The sequence below is a fragment of the Euprymna scolopes genome, chromosome 24 (assembly GCF_053919585.1).
Source record: "Euprymna scolopes isolate OS-2025 chromosome 24, ASM5391958v1, whole genome shotgun sequence".
Lineage (NCBI taxonomy): Eukaryota > Metazoa > Mollusca > Cephalopoda > Sepiida > Sepiolidae > Euprymna > Euprymna scolopes.
In genome coordinates this window covers 105704373-105726303 of record NC_136505.1, presented here as the reverse complement: position 1 = coordinate 105726303, position 21931 = coordinate 105704373, and positions in this window count along the sequence as shown.

The window sequence follows — 21931 nt, the reverse complement described above, 5'->3', positions numbered from 1 at the left end:
CAGGAAAGAAAAAGTGCTTGTTATAATTTAGATATATAATAAGCTCGATAGGTAAATATCCTAGAGCTAATTTAATATTTAGTAATGTTATTGATAATTTAAAAATCAAATTATAATTAAATTAAAATCAGTTTCATAAGAAGGAACAACAACAAAATTAATTATTTGTACGATCGTTTCGGAAAACAGTGTTTTTATTGTGGTAGACATCAAGTTACAGACAATAATTATTACATATAGTTTTTTAATAAACAAGGTTTCCTCGTCAGCAAATATTGTGAAGGGTTTTTATTAAATGTGAAAGACACCATAAATAAACCTAGCATTAAAAGTAAGGCAGATGTATCTGGAAAAAAATTAAAATAAAGGTCTGGATTTAATCTTGATAAGAAAATTAATATGGGTTAGAGATAGAAATAAATAGAGTAAAATATAAATTTGGTTTAAGTACTATATTATACATACATACATACACAAATATATACATGCATATATATGAAAAATAGACACATATATACATATACATAGATATACAGATATATACATAAAAACATAGGTACAAATATTTACCTAGATAGGTAATGAAATATGGTTTGTTACTTAACTGCATGTAAGCCTACAGTGCTTTCATTGTAAAACTAGTTGATTATGAACGAGTAAGCTACTCATAGTCACCTGAATAAAAAAAGATAAACGGGGGTTGGGGGAAAAGTTAACCACAGGAAAATAAGAAATGTACTGATTTCGTTTGAATCAGCAAACATCTTCAGAAAAAGTGAAGATTACGAATTTATATTTGGCAAAACATTAAAAAAGATTTGAAATGGGATGTTGTCGGTATAGAAAAAATATGCAGCAATGTATGTGTATTTTATCATTATACATGCATACTAGAAGATGCACCCGGCGTTGCCCGGTATTAAGTGTAACGTTGAATTCCTTAAAAAAAAAAGATGAAGTTAAAAAAAAAAAAAAAGAAAGAAACTGAAACATATGCATGTGAGTATTATGTTTTTTTCTAAACAGATCACTTATGTTTCATTCAGAAGTCTTACAATGAAGACAAAACGTGAATGGTCGTATGACTTGGTTTGTTCCTTTTTTCTCTCTCTTTCTCTTCTCTCTCTCTCTCATATATATATATATATATATATATATATATATATATATATATATATATGCGCGTGTGTATGTGTGCTAATGATGGGACGATTCCAATATTTTTACTAATTCCAATTCTTTTAAATTTCTAAATATAAAGTTGATTTTTTGACATGGCGGAGTTGGGGGGGGGGGTCGTGAATTATTACAAAACCCATGAAATATGTGCATATGTATATTCAATTGTGCAAATATACTTATGGAAAATGTATACATTTTAATTTTATTGGTTGTTTGAGTTCAATAGATATTTATAATTTCATCATAAATTTGAAAATCAAGTTTTAACCAAAAAGAAATTAAAAAAAAAAAAGAAGTCCCCCCCCCCCTGGAAACTAGGCAGAAAGTTTTTTGATACAGATTCCATTACCCCAAAACGTTCCGATTTTTTCCCCCAAAGTCAGATTAACATGCCAAACAGATGTTCTGCTGCTTTTGTGAATAGTTTCTTTTACAAGCTACTATATACTAAAACACTCTAAAACCTTCATCGTTTCTTACCAGAGCAATAATTATGCAGTGGACAGTTACTGCTTGCTATTATATTTCCATATGTTTGATAGACCTGCAGTCTAACATAATATGCAAAGCTTAGTTATCTCCCTCGTTTCGTAGAGTTATCTACCCTTTAATACAGATGACATTCTGGGAGATGGAAGGTCGACTACGACAATTTAGATGTAAACAAACTTGCCTCTGATAACACAGAACAGCAATTGGCTTTTTAAATGATTTAAACTAATTTCTGTGGTTGTATTAATTTTATAAACATTTAAGATATCAGTGAGAGCACACCCAATTGAAATAGGCCATAAAAAACGCAAAGAGATTGTGGCTTTTATTTTTTGTGATAATATGTAAATGGTTAACTGATTAGAATTAAGAGTGTTTAATCTTCAATTGATGCCAATATAAAACAAATTAATATGCATTGGGATAGACGAAGATTAACATCTGTTAAAGACTTGGCTGAGAATTAGCATCCCTATTTCCATGATCAGTCAAGCATCCGTGTAACAGGGGCAGGGGGTGGGGTAAAGTTGAAGCAAATTCAATTTTTTTTTTTTTTTTTTTAATATGAAACAAATTCTACAAAAATAAAAAGTTAGGTCTTTAAATCTAGAGCGGAATGAAAAATGTCAAAACGGAGGGAAAACACATTTTTTTTATTTGTTACTTTTGTTACTTTTTTTTATTTCATTTTTTTTTTTTTTTTTTAGAAATTGACAAAAAAGAAAAAGAAATAAAAAAGAAAAAAAAAACAAAAAAAATCTAATATATAAAAGGCTATATGTCTGTCTGTCTGTTTGCCTGTCTCCATATTTTCAAACTCTATTTCTTCCGAAACTAAAAGTCGCAGAGCAGCGCTAGACTGGATTTTTTATGAACCGTTCTTTTATTGGTCTTTAGCCGACGAAAAAAGTTTTTAAGGGGTCAAAAATGAGTCAAAATTAAACAAAAAATCCTTGTACATTTTGTACATTCATCTTAGTTTATTTTTAATTTTTAATTAGTTCATATGCGTGTCACTTTGGTACAGTGGTAACGTCATCAGCTTTGAATGCTACAGTTTTGCTTTCAGTTTCGATTCTAGCTGATGGCACCCAAATACTTTTTTTTTTTTTACTTTTGAAATCATGACTGTATAATAATTAGGGCTATGACGAGAATATTCTTTTCATTGTTCTGACACTCGAGTATTTATCTGACACAGACACATTTAATCAATTGAGAACCACGTTACTCTATCTAAAAACCTAAGACATTAACTGATATATACTCGAGAGCCAAAATAATGAAAAGAATATTCTTTTTTTATAGCCCTAATAATAATCTATAATATAAATCTCACCTATCTGTTTAAATGTATGTAAGTTTGTATGTATGTATGTATGTAAGTTTGTATGTCTGCCTAAAACTTTCCACAGAGGCAACGGATTTTCACGAGATCAGAAAAAACCTAAGACATTAACTGATATATACTCGAGAGCCAAAATAATGAAAAGAATCTTCTTTTTTTATAGCCCTAATAATAATCTATAATATAAATCTCACCTGTTTGTTTAAATGTATGTAAGTTTGTATGTATGTATGTATGTATGTAAGTTTGTATGTCTGCCTAAAACTTTCCACAGAGGCAACGGATTTTCACGAGATCAGAAAAAACCTAAGACATTAACTGATATATACTCGAGAGCCAAAATAATGAAAAGAATATTCTTTTTTTATAGCCCTAATAATAATCTATAATATAAATCTCACCCGTTTGTTTAAATGTATGTAAGTTTGTATGTATGTATGTATGTATGTAAGTTTGTATGTCTGCCTAAAACTTTCCACAGAGGCAACGGATTTTCACGAGATCAGAAAAAACCTAAGACATTAACTGATATATACTCGAGAGCCAAAATAATGAAAAGAATATTCTTTTTTTATAGCCCTAATAATAATCTATAATATAAATCTCACCTGTTTGTTTAAATGTATGTAAGTTTGTATGTATGTATGTATGTATGTATGTAAGTTTGTATGTCTGCCTAAAACTTTCCACAGAGGCAACGGATTTTCACGAGATCAGAAAAAACCTAAGACATTAACTGATATATACTCGAGAGCCAAAATAATGAAAAGAATATTCTTTTTTTATAGCCCTAATAATAATCTATAATATAAATCTCACCTGTTTGTTTAAATGTATGTAAGTTTGTATGTCTGCCTAAAACTTTCCACAGAGGCAACGGATTTTCACGAGATCAGTATCATTTTGAAGCTTGACGTCTCGGACGACAAATATCGAAAAATTGGCCCAAAACATTAATTTCTTCATCCTCAACTGAGCAGTTTTTTACAAGGAGATGTCGACTTTTTGCATGCCGTTTTTGCAAGTCACCGTATCGGTTGGATTGACCTTGCCTAATTTTAACGTTCCGAACTTCTGGTCATATCATGGAGTAATAATGGTAAGATGTAAGATTTTCTTTCACTTTCTTTTCCCCCTTTGTGGTATAAGTTCGAACCTGCCTACCTACTACCATTTTTTTTTTTTTTTCTCAGCACACACCTCGAAACACCAGAGTAACGCTGGGCACCCTGGCTAGTACATACGAAATCTGAACAAATTAAAATATCATGTTTAACCGTATTTTACGACCGGGCAAATCTCCCCCCCCCCCACTAGTAATAAATAAATGAGCTCCTATAATGATCTATATAAAGATAAAGTTGTAGTTCCTGTTTGTTAATACAGATTCCTCTGTTCGTTTTGGTTATAGGTGTTACATGATAAGGGCTGTCCCCTTTTCATGTAAGTATAAAAATAGAGAGATTTAGTTAAAATGAAAATCAAATAGCAATAGACGAAATTCGAACCTCGTAATTTAGGTTTAGAAATAGATTACGTGTGAGAATTTAAAACAAACGATTGTTTAGAATGGAGATCAAATATTTCAAGAAAAGAATGTGCCCTGTCAAGTTTGTTATGAAATTTTAATTGAAAGAATGTAGCTATAAGATAATGTTTTTAAGATATTGGAAAAATAGGTTACCGAGTATAGGTTAAAATTCCTTTTGTAGAAAAAGGAAAAGTTTTGGACACGCATGTCCAGAACACGTGAAAGAAGGCACATGTTGTAACATGTGTATGACGTCACGGAAAATAGAAAGTTCTAGTTATAGAGAAAAAACTTTAAAGTAAAAGAAGACGGTCAGTGAGAGCTAGTCAGTGAGAAACTCAGAGAGAGTCTGGAGTTTTGGAATTCGAACGTCTAGGAAGCGAGACGATCACTTTGAAAGTAAAATGTGAAGCTTTGAATTCTTGATGAGGAAACCACGGCCGGTCGTGTGAAGAATAAACTCATCTGTGTTTTTGTAAAACGTCGTCTTGTCTTATGATTCTTACAAAAAGGTAAAGTGAAAATTGTATTATATATCTGTGTTATAAAATGTCTTTACATACACGTCTCGACATCTCATGTCTACACAATGTCTGAACAGTGAACACTATCTCATCATTCTAAGAGCTTTCTTCTTCTACACGTCTAAGGAATGAACATTTAAAATATAGGAATCGTAATAACATGAACAATCTCTCATAACACGAACACGGAACGAACAATCTCTCTCACAACATCCCTCTCTAGAACTCTTACAACAACATCTCTCTCTTCTCCTTCTTCAACAGCATCACTTATAATAATATAACAAGAGCATGCAGCAGTGTGTGTTATATATAACGGTGACCCAAAGACACCATGGCAAACTGGCCTCAACCACTAAACTACATAAGTCTTTTCTGAATGGCATGATCGTTTTATGTCTTATTCTTATCATAATTATTTCTCTATGTTTTGGAAGATAACAGCTTATGAATACTATTATCGCTAATACTAATAATAATCTATATATAAAGCTGAACGTCTGTGTGTGTGTCTGGTCACGAATAGGCTCCTCTATGGTTGACTATTTTAAAAAACTGATTACATATGATAGAAGATGTATCAAGACACAGGAATAGGTATGTTTGATCTGGCATAATGATGATTCATTAAAATTGTGGGATCTGCGTACGCACCTGGCCCATAAAGTATGGAAATAAAAAATTTTTAAATTAAAAAAAAAACGTTTACAAGTGTTTTTGATATAGATGTACATAAGAATACTTTGATAAGTATGTTTTAACTTAAATAGGAATGGTATAATAAAATTGTGGGGTATGCGTTCGCGCCTGGCCTCCATAGAATGGAAATAGGCACAAATTTTAATAAAGACTTTTCATATCTTTCTGCGTAGGTATACTTTGATAATTATGCTTCAGTTTGAAGAAATATGGTATAATAAAATTATGGGGTGTTCGTTCGCACCTGACCTCCATAGAATGGAAATATGTCACAAAGTTTAACAAGGTTTTTTAATATAGATCCACAGAATATTGTGATAAGTGTTTCAGTGTGAACAGGTATAGTATAATAAATTATGGAGTTTATCTATTTTATTTTTACTTTCATCATATTTTGCTTTGGTTTTGATACCCCCAAATTCGAAGCTATCTCTTTACAACCCTTCCTTTTCATAACCTATCATACTTTCATAAATCAGAGTCCATTTTCTGTAGGCTGTTTTTGAACCCAGTCAACGACAGGTACTTTTGCTAGTTATATATATAATTATAAAACTCTGTGGACATTGCTTGCTTGAACCCAGTCAACGACAGGTACTTTTGCTAGTTATATATATACTTATAAAACTCTGTGGACATTGCTTGCTTGAATGGGGTGGGGGAAATTTAAGACACCAAAATAAGACTAGCACTTTTGTTGTAAGTAAGACGGGTGTTTCTTATTAACTTCCATAAGAAAATTTGTTTTAAATTCAGTCAGTAAATCTTTGGGTATGCTGCTGTATCTTGTCTCCGAATGGTTGAAATAATCATTTAGAGCCCCCCCCCCCCTCCATTTTTGCTGATGATGTTCCAAGACAAAATCTTTGTCAATTATTGTCAATAATTATTTTCAATTTTAATTAAAATGAACATCGTTTCCGAAACGATCGTACACGCAAATTGATTTTGTTTGTTTTTCCTTTTGAAACTGATTCATAATTCACAATTACTAATTCTTTTACTCAATACATTTTCCCAAATATATATTTCCAAAGCATTTGGGAAGTGATATACAAATTATCATTAGCGTATGAAGCGATGCTCTTTGTGTAAACAAATTGAGCTTAAGTAGTGTGGACAATGTCGAAACATTTTTAATTCACTGCCTGCAAAGCAGCAGCCTTATAGTGCAATGGTTAGAAGCTCCGACTGTCGTTTGGGTGATCAAGTTCGGATCCTAGCATGAGGTAGTTGCTTGCCTAGCCACACTGATGAGCTGTGAAACAGTACTGTATGTGGATTACTATATATATATATATATATATATTAGTTTTTATTTGCTTAAAAACTTACATTAGATTACAGTATGATACGATATTGATCTGTCAATTTTTTTGTGTCTATTACAAATTTTGAATTGAAGTTTTGAGTATCAATGTTCATTTCATTATGGAATTTGATTTTCGTGAAAAGCGATCTTAGCGAAATGAACTTATTTTTATAACATACGTATTATTAGCTGTACATACTTAGTAATTTATTTTGATTTCATTTTCCTGATACAATATCGTATATTTGTTTGTTTTTTTTCATTAATTTTATTTTCCTGTTCCAAGCAAAGGGAAGCAAATCTAGTAATCCTATGATAATAAACGATTATAGGATTATTTCCTTTAAAAATGGTAGCAATTCCAAAATATATCCAACCGAGATAAATTACTTCCTGTAAAGGAATTAAATTACATTGTATTATGCTTAATAACATGGGACAACGTTTAACAAAAGAAAATGGCTAATCAGAATGAAATATCTCTTTGTCATAATCAAAGCTAACAATGACATAAAAATGAAGAACTGATCTACTTTAATTTATCTATTGCAGACTATTATCCTCATCTTTCTTAGTTGTTGTTTCACGACGAATCGGCCAACTATTCCTCTGGCCTTCATCAGGTTGTAACCGCGACAGGATAGGAACTCCGAATCTCTTTACTGCATTCTCAGCACTTACTGTTGTCCATAGTTATTGTCGTCTCACCACGTTTTGGCCAAGTAAGCCGCTGGACGGCTTTGAGTAGGATTGAAACCGTTATCTTCAGACAATTCTCACCTGGAACTGTAGAGATTCAACGTCTCTATCCACTGCGCCTCGGGCCCCAAAGGGTTATCAAGGTTGGATTTTTTGGTTTTATAAATCCACGTTTATTCATTATCAGTTCTGCCCTGGTCGAGTCCGTACCAAATGGTATATATATAATTTAAGTGGAATTCATTATTGAGATTAGTATTATTTATTTATTTATTAATTAATTAATTTATCCTCACCAAATCCAGCTAGAGGCTTACTTGGCCAAAACGTGGTGAGACGACAACAACTATGGATGGCAGTATTTGTTGAGAATGTTGATCTACTTTACTTTATTATGTAGATTATGGTTTTAACTCTTTGTTTTGTCTAATTACCAATCTTGTTTCGTCTGTTAGTGAACAAAGAAGGAAGTCTCTCGCATATTGGCATTATCTGTGTACTTCTTCCTTGTAGCTATTAAAAATTCTTCTGGTAGAATTCTCTTCAGTTAGTACGATTCAACCGATGCTTCATCTGTGCAAATAACTTGTTCATTTTGTGGTCCGTCAAGTTTGCTTTCCCCGCTCGGAGGCCTAGCCATTTGCTCCACTTCAGATGTGTGACCTTTCCTGACCTCAGGATAAATGCTTCAAACTAAAACAATGTGCTGTCTCGTAACTCTGTTCGAACTGATTTGCTTTCAGATGCAACCAATGACTCTTTGGACAGGCGAATGGCATCGGTTTCATTACTATTCTTGGAGATCAATCAATAAAGCCTGCATATAATTCACTACTTCTCTAAGTTTTCTCCAACAAAGACAACGCCGTCGTCGTCTATACAAAGGAATTTTAATTGGATTTCAAGTCGGATGACTGACAGATTTAATTGAGTACATATGACTCCCAACCCTTGACCTTCTTGCTACGAGTAAAGTGTAGTATCTGTTTTAAAACTACAAGTCTTTTCTATCCTCACAGGGTTTTACGTTACTAGTGAAAGTGGCATTTGTGAGTGATTTTTCAAAGTTGCTATAGGAAATAATAATATGGTTATCTTTTGGCGATTGTATTTTTTTGTTGTTTTTTTTTTTTCACCAACAATCTTCCATGCTCATTAGTGATTGAAAAATGTCTTTTCAAACATCATTTTTTTTTAATAAAACAAACACGTTCAAATTATTTCAACAATAAAAGTTTCATAGAACAATATACTCGTTTTTTTTATTTTTTACAACGAAGACTGTTTAAAAAAAACATCTGAAAAAATCTATTGTTGTAACTTCAAATCTCAAAATAACATACCGGTGTATATTTAGAATTACATTCATTAAAAAAAAAAAAATACAGGAAAATCTTTGATGTACGCACTCGTCACAGAACGAAAATATCATATTCTAAAAATCACATAAGGTTGACTAGTAACATTTATATTTGGCTAGTAAACGAAAATATTTAGTTGTCAAAGGTAAAATGAAGATGAATTTGTTTGGAGAACCCTGCCTCGATCAGTGACGAAATCTTTCTAGACTGAACCAATTTTAGTTTTTGTCCTAATCCAATGTACCCCATTGTTTCTCCACATTAAAAAAACTGACCTTGTGTTACAGTGTTATCATTGAAGTTATCACTAGGGTTATCATAGAGGGGCACCAAATTGACGTTTGGTGTATAACATAAAAGGGGAGGACCATAATTGTATTTGTTGTCATGGAATGATTATTATTAGAATGAAAGGAGATTATGCGTGTCATAAAAGAATTCCGTGTGCGTATGATCGTCTAGTTTCATATGCGGTTGTGTGTGTTCATATCTAATTGTTCATATGCTTTTGTGTATGTGTGTTACATGCATTTTCTTCGACATACCTTACTTCATGTGTCGTCGATGTTGATCCATCTGGAATTCATCTTCTCTTGGAGGGAGACTGGTACCTGTTAGACGAAGATTTATCACTCCAAGATGATGAATTGGTTTTATAGTTTTTTATTTACCTTCCAGGTGTCGACACAGAATATGGAAGTGAATCTTGCTTGCTTTGAACACGTCAGCGTCCCCCATCCCCAGTGAAGGGGAGGGAACAGCTATTAAGCCGTCCGTCTTCTTCAAAATCCAAATCCAGTCTCTCAGATCTAGCCAACCTGACCACGTCACTCATACGTTATCTGGTCAGCTGACCCTCGGTTCTGGTAAACGTGTCTACACTCCACGTTTACTCACCTCTCTCTCTCTCTCTCTCTCGCTCTCTCTCTCTCTCTCTCTCTCTCTCTCTCAATCCATTCTGTAACACTTGTGTCTGATCACAGGAAAGCATGTCATAGGGATTTATTTAATTACTATATTAATAATAATAATAATTTAATTACATCTTGGCAGCAAATCCTGAAAATCTAAAAAAAACTACAAGATTTTTCACATTTTCATTGAAATTTGTCATACTCTGATAGCTGATTGGATAATCGCTTCAGCATCTTCTGACTGCTTATATAACCTGCCAAAGTATGTTGACGTGAAGTTGTCAGAGATATGGTTGTAAACCTCATCTTAAATAAGTGCTTTGCTCGTATGTATAAATTGATTCTGATTGGTTAAAACCTGGTATAGGGAACCAATCGAAATTAAGCATTTGCTCCAATCAGTATCAAGCATTCAAATGATTTTTTTTACATATATTTAGAATAAAAAATTTTTTCTTTATTCTGCAAGAAGTCTTCAGATATTAAGATTACTTGATGTAGAAAGAATCCAGTTTTTTTATGGTTTATTTGTAATAAAGCTACTGACACGTATACAAATGACCAAGCAGTGGCACCAGCTCGATGTCACAGCAGGATCAGAGGAAGAGAAAGAAAAAAACGGCTGAGAGGAAAAGAAATGGCAGAAGAGACTTTTAAGCATGTGTTAACATGGCAGAGTTTTTTTTTTTGTGGCAGCATGACAGGAACTTTTACAGAAGATGAAAGACTCGTTTAGCCTTTGAACTTTTAACAAGATTTCCGGACGATTGTATACAAGGGAATTAATTAAAAACATAACAGCTGGTTATACCTGCAGACTAAGAAACTGTCGATTGACCCTGAAGGGAAAAGCAGGAATGCAACCATATTGTCGCTGACTTAGAAATTATGTGTCAGGCAGCTTGGTGTGGAAACGACCGTTAATAAATGCCATTTCTTTCAACTGAAAAAAAAAAAAACTTGAGTTAAAATTCTTTCCTTTGTTTCTTTGCGAGATTTTCATACACAACTTCAGGTACATTTCAAAATGTAACAAAGCCACAGCGGGATCGGTGGAAGAAGGAGGAAAAAAGTAAATGCTGGAGACAGACTTTTAAACACGTATCGACACGGCAAAGTTTTTATTTTTTATTTTTTTTTTTTTAACTATGTGGCAGCACAAAAGGAACTTTAAACAAGATGCAAGACTGGTTTGGAAAATACATGTCAGGAGGCTTGGTGTGAAAACGACCGGTAATAAATGGCGGTTCTTTCAACTGAATAAAATCTCGTGTCGAATTTCTTTCCTTTGTTTCTTTGTGAGACTTTCATGCACAACGTCGGATCCATGTTAAAATGTAACAACGTCACATATCTCACAATTATTTACGATCTTTGATATCAACATCGATGTAGTCCAACTGATACTTATTCGCTTAAATAGTTCATATCTAAAGATCACGTTTCTAGGTACATTTCTTATAAACTCTAAAGCCTATTCGGAATTTTGAACTTAACCCTGAAAGTTGCAGTAAATTATTAGTATATATTTGGTTGTTGCTTATATAAAGTATTAAATCTTTGGTTTTCGTCTATTGTTTTGATGGATTTAGTGGTTTATTTCTGTAGATAAACGTTAACATATATTCAAATATCTTATATCAGGTAAACATGGCGGGTGTCCATTTAAATAGACATTCCGACGAGTTATTTACGGGCGTCGCCTTCATGGTCAAGTGGGAGAACTGCCGACTGTCAACACGACGGTTCTAGGTTCAATCCTTTGCTAGGGAGAGATGCTGGTCTAGCGGCACTGATGAGTTGTAATACAACAAAACAGGACTGTATGTCGATGACTATATATATATATATAATATGAAGCCGAACGTCTGTGTGTGTGTGTCTGGTCACGAATAGGCTCCTATATGGTTGACTATTATAGAAAACTAATCACATATAATGATAGAAGATGTATCGAGACACAGGAATGGGTATGTTTGATCTGGCATAATGATGATTCATTAAAATTGAGGGGTCTGCGTATGCCTGGTCCACAAAGTATGGAAATAAAAAATTAAAAAAAAAAAACGTTTACAAGTGTTTTGGATATAGATGTACATAATAATACTTTGATAAGTATGTTTTAACTTAAATAGGGATGGTACAATAAAATTGTGGGGTCTGCGTTCGCGCCTGGCCTCCATAGAATGGAAATAGGCACAGACTTTAATAAAGACTTTTCATATCTATCTGCGTAAGTATACTTTGATAATTATGTTTCAGTTTGAAGAAATATGGTATAATAAAATTATGGGGTGTTCTTTTCATGGAAATATGTCTCAAAGTTTAGCAAGGTTTTTTTAATATAGATCCACAGAATATTGTAATAAGTGTTTCAGTGTGAACTGGTATAGTATAAATTATGGGGTTTATCTATTTTATTTTTACTTTCATCATATTTTGATTTGGCTTTGATACCCCCAAATTCGAAGCTATCTCTTTACAACCCTTTCTTTTCATAACCTATCATACTTTCATAAATCAGAGTCCATTTTTTATAGGCTGTTTTTGAACCCAGTCAACGACGGGTACTTTTGCTAATATATATATATATATATATATATATATATATATATATATATATAGAGATGTTTTTATTTGTTTTTGTTAGCGATACTCATTGAACAAATTCAATTATTTATATGAAAGTGCATTTTTACCTAAATGCGAGTTGGGAATAATTTTCCCTTTGACCAATTTGGTACCCCCTAAATGGGGAGCGGCATATATATATATTATTTTTAAAATATAATTATCCACTGACACGTGTTTCGTCGTCTACGACTCATCAAAGTGGCTGAATCTAGCGAGATTCGAAATCAGGACCCCATGATAAGAAGCCTAAGCCTCTACCACGGGACCACCTCGCTCGACTACTGAATGTATCGCGTTTTTTATGTAGATGTTTTTAGTGGTTTTCGTTATATTATATATATATGTTTTTGTTATATTATATTTTAAATATATATATATATATATATATATATATATATATATATTAAGATCACCTTGTTATTCAATATTGAGATTTCTGTCTTTATATTTTTCCATATATTTCCATATTATGATAACCTTATATAAATTATCTTTAGATATAAATGTTAAACATAACGTTATTATAATATATATCTACACACGTTCACATGAATAAAGATGTTTGCGTATACTTATACAACGAATAAATGCAGATTCGAGCGTTAATATTAAACAAGACGCACTTTCATCCTGTTTGCATAGATCGGATTATACAAAGCTTTAGGCTTTCTCTTTTAAATTCACGGTTGTATATGTAGCTGACGTGATTAATTCATCTCATTTCCTTTAGTTTATTATGCAGAACATTTGAAAAATCGATTGCATAACTTCATGGTATACTAGCTGGAAGCCCGGCGTTGCTCGGTCGTACACTACGATATTTTACTTTATGCAGATTGCGTATAAATTATTATAGAATGAATTCTCTATTGATTGTCATACAGTAGTTGTATTGTGGAGAATAATTTTCTCGGTGGACTAATTCACAAAAAAAAGAAGAAAAAAAAAGAAATAATAATGATAATGTCGTTCATCAAATTCTGTCTGTGTTTGTTTACAATATCACGTCAGCTGATATTTGTGCTTGACAATGAATGCCCTGGAAATATCACTTTTGATTAATGTTTAGTTTTCAAATATGCAAACGAAGGAATGATTTGTAGCGATTTTTAATGGTATCTCTTCTTTTATCATAAATTGAATTCATCTATGATATTTATCTCACCTGTCTGTTTAAATGTATGTATGTATGTATGTTTGTATGTCTCGTAAAAACTTTCCACAGAAGCGACGGATCCTGACAAAATCGGTATAATTTTTAAGCTCAACGTTTTGGACAACAAATATCGAAAAATTGCCCAAAGCATTAATTCCTTCACCCTAAACTCAACCGTTTCGTACGAAGAGGGGTCGACTTTTTTCGCCGACATTTTATTGACTTCAGTTAATTTCAATGTTTCTGACTTTCGGTCGCATCATGGAGACATTGGCTAAGACGTCAGATTTTCTTTCACTTTCTTTTCTGCCTTAGCGGCATGGGTTCGAGCCTGCCTGCCTGCTACCACTTTTTTTTTGCTCAAAACGCACTTCCAAAGACCCAGGCTAGTTAATGAGAAAAAAATAATAAAATGGTGAGGTACACTCAGGCTTTAACAGGGGATCATTCGATCTATAGTCAAATGCTCTACCACTAAGTTATATCTCTAGATTATAATTAATCTGTTTTGTAGAAAGGAATAATTAGCTGACATTTTATTATTTACCTTGGCCGGTGTAATGTAAAATATTCCTTTGTAAAAATTCTTTTTTATCTATGAGAGAAAGAACTATTTTTAAGAGCGGATTTTTTCAGTTTTTGATACGTATCTGATGGATTTCTGTACAAATCATATCTAAGAACACTGTCAGACATAAATTTGATTTTTGTGAAATTTGCAAAAGAGAGGCTCAACCGTTTCGGAACCTATAAGGAAGGAACTCACACACACAAATTGACTTTTTTTATAATAGAAGAGATTCCCTATATATGCGTAAAGGAATCAGTTTGTGTGAGGATTCAGTCAGGTTTCTAATAGTACTCCATTACCAGTCTAATTTCTTTTCAGTTCTCTTGCTGTGTGATCTTTGGTTTGTGCTAATCATATTTACGTACCTAGCTAACCAATCTAATTGATTAAACAAAATGACTCGTGTATACGTAAAAAACATGAATTCCTTACATTTTAGTCTGACGAGTCCTTACAGGAATGAAACGCGGATAATTCTTTGTTACCTAATTGCACAATATATTTTCATAATTTCCTAAAAGATGTATAATAGTTGTATAGATTACTTTCTTAGATGTAAAGCCAATGAAACTCGTGTGATTATTAAAGAGTGCTCAATGCAGGACAGATCTGCTATACAGTCTGTTTATTATACAAACATTATTGGTTACATATGTGCATACATGGTTCAGTGAAATCTTAATTCAAAGAAACCACCTCGTCAGACCCAAAAAATCAATTTCGCCCCTTTTTGAGGTCTGACGAGGTGGTCTCTTTGAATTAAGATTCGACTGAAACATGTATGCACATATGTAACCAATAATGTTTGTACAGGGTGACCGCAAAAAAAAAAAAAAAAACTAAATGGAGGCCATCTAGAACATATGCTGTAGACCGGAGAAAAAAAAGGCCAAAGACCCTAGTGTTTTGATGTGATGTTTTGAATATAATAAACTAATTATGACCAAAGTTTAATTTCATTCGGACAAAACACTAAGAAGCGGGGCTTAATTATATAGGGTGGGCCAAAATAAGGGTCCTATTTTTAAAAATTCATAAATTCATGTAAGTTTTAAGAAGTGTTTTTCGGCCAAAATTTGTTTTGTTTATTTCAAAAAAATCTCAGAAGGGTCAGTCTACACACACATAAGGTTTGGTGAGTTTAACTTTTATTTTGTGGAAGTTATTCAAATTTAAAGATAGGACCCTTATTTTGGCCCACCCTGTATGTGGGGCCGGTTTTTTTTTTTTGTCACCCTGTATAATAAATAGATATATAATTTCCCCAAAATCTCTGGCCTTGATGGAAGGGAGACTAAAACTTGCTGCTATGGTTTCAAATGATCTGAAATAACAGCAAGGAGAGACTTGATTCCAAATATTTCTCATATGTTATATCTCGCCTCTTATCAAATAATTCTTATACGCTGAAATTTATTTATGCATGAAAACCAAAGAGGGGGGGGGTATAACATATGAGACATACTTGGAATAAAATCTCTCCTTTCTGTTATTTCAGATCATTTGAAAACATAACAGCAAATTTTAGTCTCCCCTCTATCAAGGCCAGGGGTTTTAGGGAAATATCAGATATTCTTAATTCATATGCAAAACTAGGAAAATAAATGGCTAAAACATTATATGGCTGTAAAAAAGTGCCAAAAGTAGGCTCTAAATGATGGATGCTCCCCTTAATAGGCGACCTTCAGAGCAAATATCACATAGCCCACTACACAATTTAGGACATTACCTTTCCAACAAGCCTTCATTTGTTAAATTCTGATCAATAGTCGCTGAGACTTAGAACTTATAAAATTGCCACAAAGGTGGTGTATGTGTATGTGTGTGTGTGTATATATATATATATATATATATATATATATATATATATACACTGTTAGCCAAATTGAATATTGAAATGCTCATATCTTTGGTTCTATGAGACCAAACTACATAAAAATTTGCAGGCCTTTTGAAGATTATAATACTGTTCTATGGTTAGAATTTTATGACAATTGGTAAAAGAACAACCTATATTTTCAAACCAATAAAATATGCCCAAATTTGCCTACATTTGTATATGTAGTGTCCTGGCTGGCAGCTTCAGTTTTACTGCTTCAGTTGTATCTCCTGTGACCTTGCCAGGGCACTAATATATATATATATATATATATATATATATATATATATATATATATATATATAATCTCCTGGACTTTTTGTGAGTGAATTCAATGTTAGTCCAGGAAATGTGTGATTAGAAAATTGTGTACTCCTTGTTTCACACTCTAGATTCCATATACAGGCACCATTACAGTGAGTATCCATTGTCTCTTGGGACTGAAAGAAGGCAAAACGTATTCATTCTTCACAAAATATATTTAGTAATTATTAATTGTATCTACCCGCCGTATGTACTTGATTTTTTTTGTTTGCTTTACTTTTTTAAATTATATCGTTTTCTTTTCTTTTTATCTTCAAAAATATTTTGTTTCAACTGAAAGGAAGTCACGCTGGACTAATACATAGTTACATATTTCTTTTTCTTTTTTTTTCTTTTCTTTTTCTTTTTTTTAGAAAGTACCCTTTGAATATAATTCCAACCCAGACAAAGTATTTTCTGGACGAAATTAAATTGAATTAGAGATTATGCTTTATAACAACCGGCGGTGACGATCCACAACTTAAAAACTGATTAACCAGAAGCAAATATTCATTATGTAGTAAGAAAACTATCGATGAGAAAGAAATGATGAGGAAACTGCCTTTACTTTATTTATCAGAAGGAGATTGATGATGACAAAATTGGTCGTCCTAAATCTCGAACACTTTCGTAATTTTATTTTTCTAGGAGAATAAATGCAATATCGAATTGTCTGGAATGACAACTGTGGCAGAATGTCTTCACAATCAAAGTAAAAACTTCACAATCAAAGTAAAAACTTGTAATCTGTAGTCAATAAAAGAGATAATTGACTCTCTAATCTGTAAGACCTAATTTTGGAAACATTTTGTTTAGCGTACTTAGAAGAAAGATGGAAAACCAACCGATAGATTTTGTCTTATTACTCCCTCTTATAGAATGTACCTCCCCCCACTCCACCATAGAATCGTTAATAAAGTTTACGATCCTCTTTGAAATCCAACTATATTCAGTGTAAATAAACTTGAGTATATCCCTGACTAGTCCATCCAGTTTTAGTCATAAATGTACAACAGTCTTTGTTTTATTACCTTTCAATTATATGCAGGGTCGCTTTGACGATCGTCTCAGCAGTAGGAGGTGTGGTCCTCAATGTAATTGGGTGTTTTACTTTAATAATGAAGATGTAAAATAAAATGGCCGCTCTCATCCCGGGTGGGGGGGGGGGGCATGACGTTGTGCCAAAATGAAATGTAAAATAAAAAAAGTGTGAGGCCATTCAAAAAGCGGGTTAGGCTAAGGTAATTCCATTTCAAACTTAAGCATGAAAGACAAGCATGTACTCAAACTTATTCAGAAAAGCATAACTCATTTTAGATATAGGTCTAAATGCCACCCACGGAATCGTTAATGAAATTCAGATGGCGGAAAGGATTGTGAATTTTCGTAATTTATTTAGTTTTTGGAATAAAGAGTACAATTAATTAAAAACAGAAACGTTAATGAGGCAACTCTTTAAATTACTTGTGTTATATACTAATCTAAAAACACGTGTTTCACGGTTCTACCGATCGTCAGTGTAGCTTGACTGTTATAGGATTCGAACCTCAGATCATATGTACTAATCGAATCCTAGAACAGTCAAGCTACACAGATGACCGGTAGAACTGTAAAACACGTGTTTGTAGATTACTGTTTTATATATAAAATCTATATATCTATAAAAATGAAATTGTCTGTGTGTGTGTCTGTCTATGTGTGTACATTTTCCTACCAAACTACTCTGTCAATTTTCAGTCTACAGACTCGAGATTTGATATAAGGGGTATTGAGATTTGGAAAAAATCTTTTTAATCGGTTTTCAACCAGAAATTTGAATTTGGCTGTCAAGGGGTCAGAGTTCAACGATTTGGCCTTGGAAAACTCTACCAAACTCCTCTGCCAATTTGTGGTCTAAACACTTGAAATTTTAGATGTAGGTTCCTTGGACATGGATCAAACTTTATAATTTAATTTGAGCTCAAAACAATAAATACCAAGGGGTCAAAATCGGAGTCAAAGTTGACCTCTTAGCCAATTTTTGGTGTAAGCATTTAAAATTTCACATAAAGTGTATTCAGACATAGGGCAAGCTTTTTAATCGGTTTTTGGCCGAAAATTTGGCTAAGTGGTCAAAGTTCAAAAGATTTGACTTTTGCGGTCTCTAGCAAACTATTCAGCCAATTTTTGGTCTAAACATTTGAAATTTTACATAAAGGGTATTCAGACATGCAGCAAGCTTTTTAATCAGTTTTTGGGCGAAAATTTGTCCGCCAAGTGGTCAAAGTTGAAAGAGTTGACCTTTGCAGACTCTACCAAACTCCTCCGTCAGTTTTTGGTCTAAACATTTTAAATGTTAGATGTAGGTTACCTGAACACAAGTCAAACTTGTTAACATATATCTTGAGTTGGAAGCCATGTTTAGTTTCAGAACAGTTTCCGATGGTTAGTTGTTCTATAGAAGTCCTGGAAATGACTGGTTCTCAGTAGACAGTTCTTTTTTCAGGTTTCTGACGTTATAGTTTTTGTAGCCACAGAGCAAAAGATGTTTCCCGTGTTGACACGTAGAAAACATATGCAAGGTTGATAAAGAAAAGGTTTAATTTTTATGGAGCAATTCTGGTTTCTGATTGGTTGGTAGCAGAACGTGAATTAATTTGATTCGTCAGTTCCTAGAAGCATCGTTTATAAATAGAATCTTCCAACTGTGAGAGACCATTCCCTCATTATTAATCTAAAATATTGCAACAAATATATATATATATATGTAACAATATATATATATATATATATATATATATATATATATATATATATATATATATATATATATATATATATATAAAGTTATGAACAGTACATAGGGCCCGAGCAAGCTGGGTTGAACTACTAGTAATAAATAATATTTGTTTACGTCCAAAATTTATGGGCGATCTTCTAAGGAAAATTATTTTCCTATTTCTACGTCTGGTGAGGTGAGATTCCCCTTTGTTTATAATGGAGTATTGCAAGTTTAAAAAAAAAATTTTTTTTTTTTTTTAATTTATTTATGATCCTTGACAGTTGGTATACAGAGAGAGTGTGTGTGTAATTGCAGCTATAAGAGTGGATTGTCTAAGAACATAGAGAGGGTGAAAGTGATAGATTGAAATAAGAGGTGTGTCAGTGTGGGAATTAATGGCAAATTACGGCTAGTTAGAACAAAACTTTTTCAAACTAAAACCCAGAACGGAGGAATATTTTAACATGTATTTTGTATGATTTAAAGTATATAGGAAAAAAGCCTTAAGGAAACAAACGTTGACAAACACAGGTTTATAGTAGTAATAATAAGTTTTATGGCAGATATATTCACTTATTATTGATAGTGACTAAGTTTTTTTTTTTTCAAATCTCTAACACTTTAACAAATTTTATTTCCCCCCAACAATAAAGTCGATATTAAATTGTCTGGAATGAAAATTGCGACATAATTTCTGCCAATTTACAAGCAGAAACTTTAATTAATAAGAGCAATAATTGTCATCGTTATTCTTTAAAATTTAATTTTAGAAAAACCTTTATAAATCATCCTTGGAGTAAACGATGACAAAAAACAAGCGATTTATATTTTGATTTTATTTGCTATCATTTAACAAAAAAAAAAAAAAATTGCTGTTTATGTTGATGAATATTTTCTGCATATATTTTTAGAGTAATGCATAGGAGGTATGATGCACATTGAAGTCAGAGGTCGGTGCTCAATTCTCTATCAAGTTGAGCTACAAACAAACGCACTGAAAAGAACACTAAAAAGCCGGTTTACAAACAGACTGGAATGCACCATTATTTCCAGCTAGGCAAGTTCATCATTGGTTAATATAGTAGGAAATTTTGTTTGATTTACGTATTAACTGTTGGAGCACTTTGTGCCAGTATATGGTCAATCTATGCTCCTATAATTTTTTTTGTGTGTGTGTTGATATTCATATTAAAAAAAAAATTATTTCAAAAGAAAATACAACTTTCTTCTATATGGGTCGTTGAATTGTATTTTTATGCAAAAGATCTAGCTAATTTGCATCTTCTTTTAAACTCTCCCTCTCTCTCTCTCTCTCTCTCTCTCTCTCATATATATATATATATATATATATATATATATATATATATATGTATATATATATATATATATATATATATATATGTGTGTGTGTGTTGTGGAGACGCCCACTAATTAACATAGGCGGGTGAGTGATATATATAAAGGTATCAATCACCAATACCGGAGGGGGGGGGGTCCGGCAACGACCGTCAAATAGGCAAGACGCTTATGCTGCCTCCAGTAAGACATGCAACACGCCACCTGCTGGAATATCTCCAACTGAAGTATATCTGAAGACATGTAAATATGTATATAACTTTTCTTCCTAATAGATTATTGTATACCTTTACTTTCGTGTTCTTGTTAATTATTTGTACAGACACAACAATATATATATATATTATCTATGTTCCTATAAATCTTCATTTGTGTATTGATATTCATATTAAAAACCCCTGCTTTCCATTTATTTACAAAGAAAATTCAATTTTGTTATATATAGATCGTGGAATTGCATTCATCTGCAAAAGATCTAGTTAATTTGCATATTATTTTAAACATTCATTTCAATTAATTATTTTTCGATTTTCTTTATAGGATGATCATCATTAGTTAACTATTACGTGTAATTATATTCATGCAGATATTCTACATGATTTATACTTGAGAGTAAGCAAAATTTCAATGTAATATATAAAAGTCAAAGATGTGGGTAATAAATACACAATAAAATAGTATACACACACAATAAAGACCAATTTCTGCCATAACGAATTTAAAAAATAAAAATTGAAAGAGCCAGCTGACGAATTCGTAGCTCAATCAAGTCAAGAAGTTAATTTAATCTCTCTTTCTCTCTCTCTCTCTCTCTCTCTATATATATATATATATATATATATATATATATATATATATATATATATGAAATAAAATGGAGGTGGAAGGACCTGGATACTCAATGTTTCGCCCGATTTATGCGGGCTTCTTCAAGAGGGATGGTCATTGACGAGATAGTCGGAGGATTGGGGCTATATATAATGATGGGGGAGAGCAGCGTGTTTTCCTTATGTAAATTAGATGTCATATGTACATGTATATACATTTTATGAGAGAAATGTACATATGACATCTAATTTACATAAGGAAAACACGCTGCTCTCCCCCATCATTATATATAGCCCCAATCCTCCGACTATCTCGTCAATGACCATCCCTCTTGAAGAAGCCCGCATAAATCAGGCGAAACGTTGAGTATCCAGGTCCTTC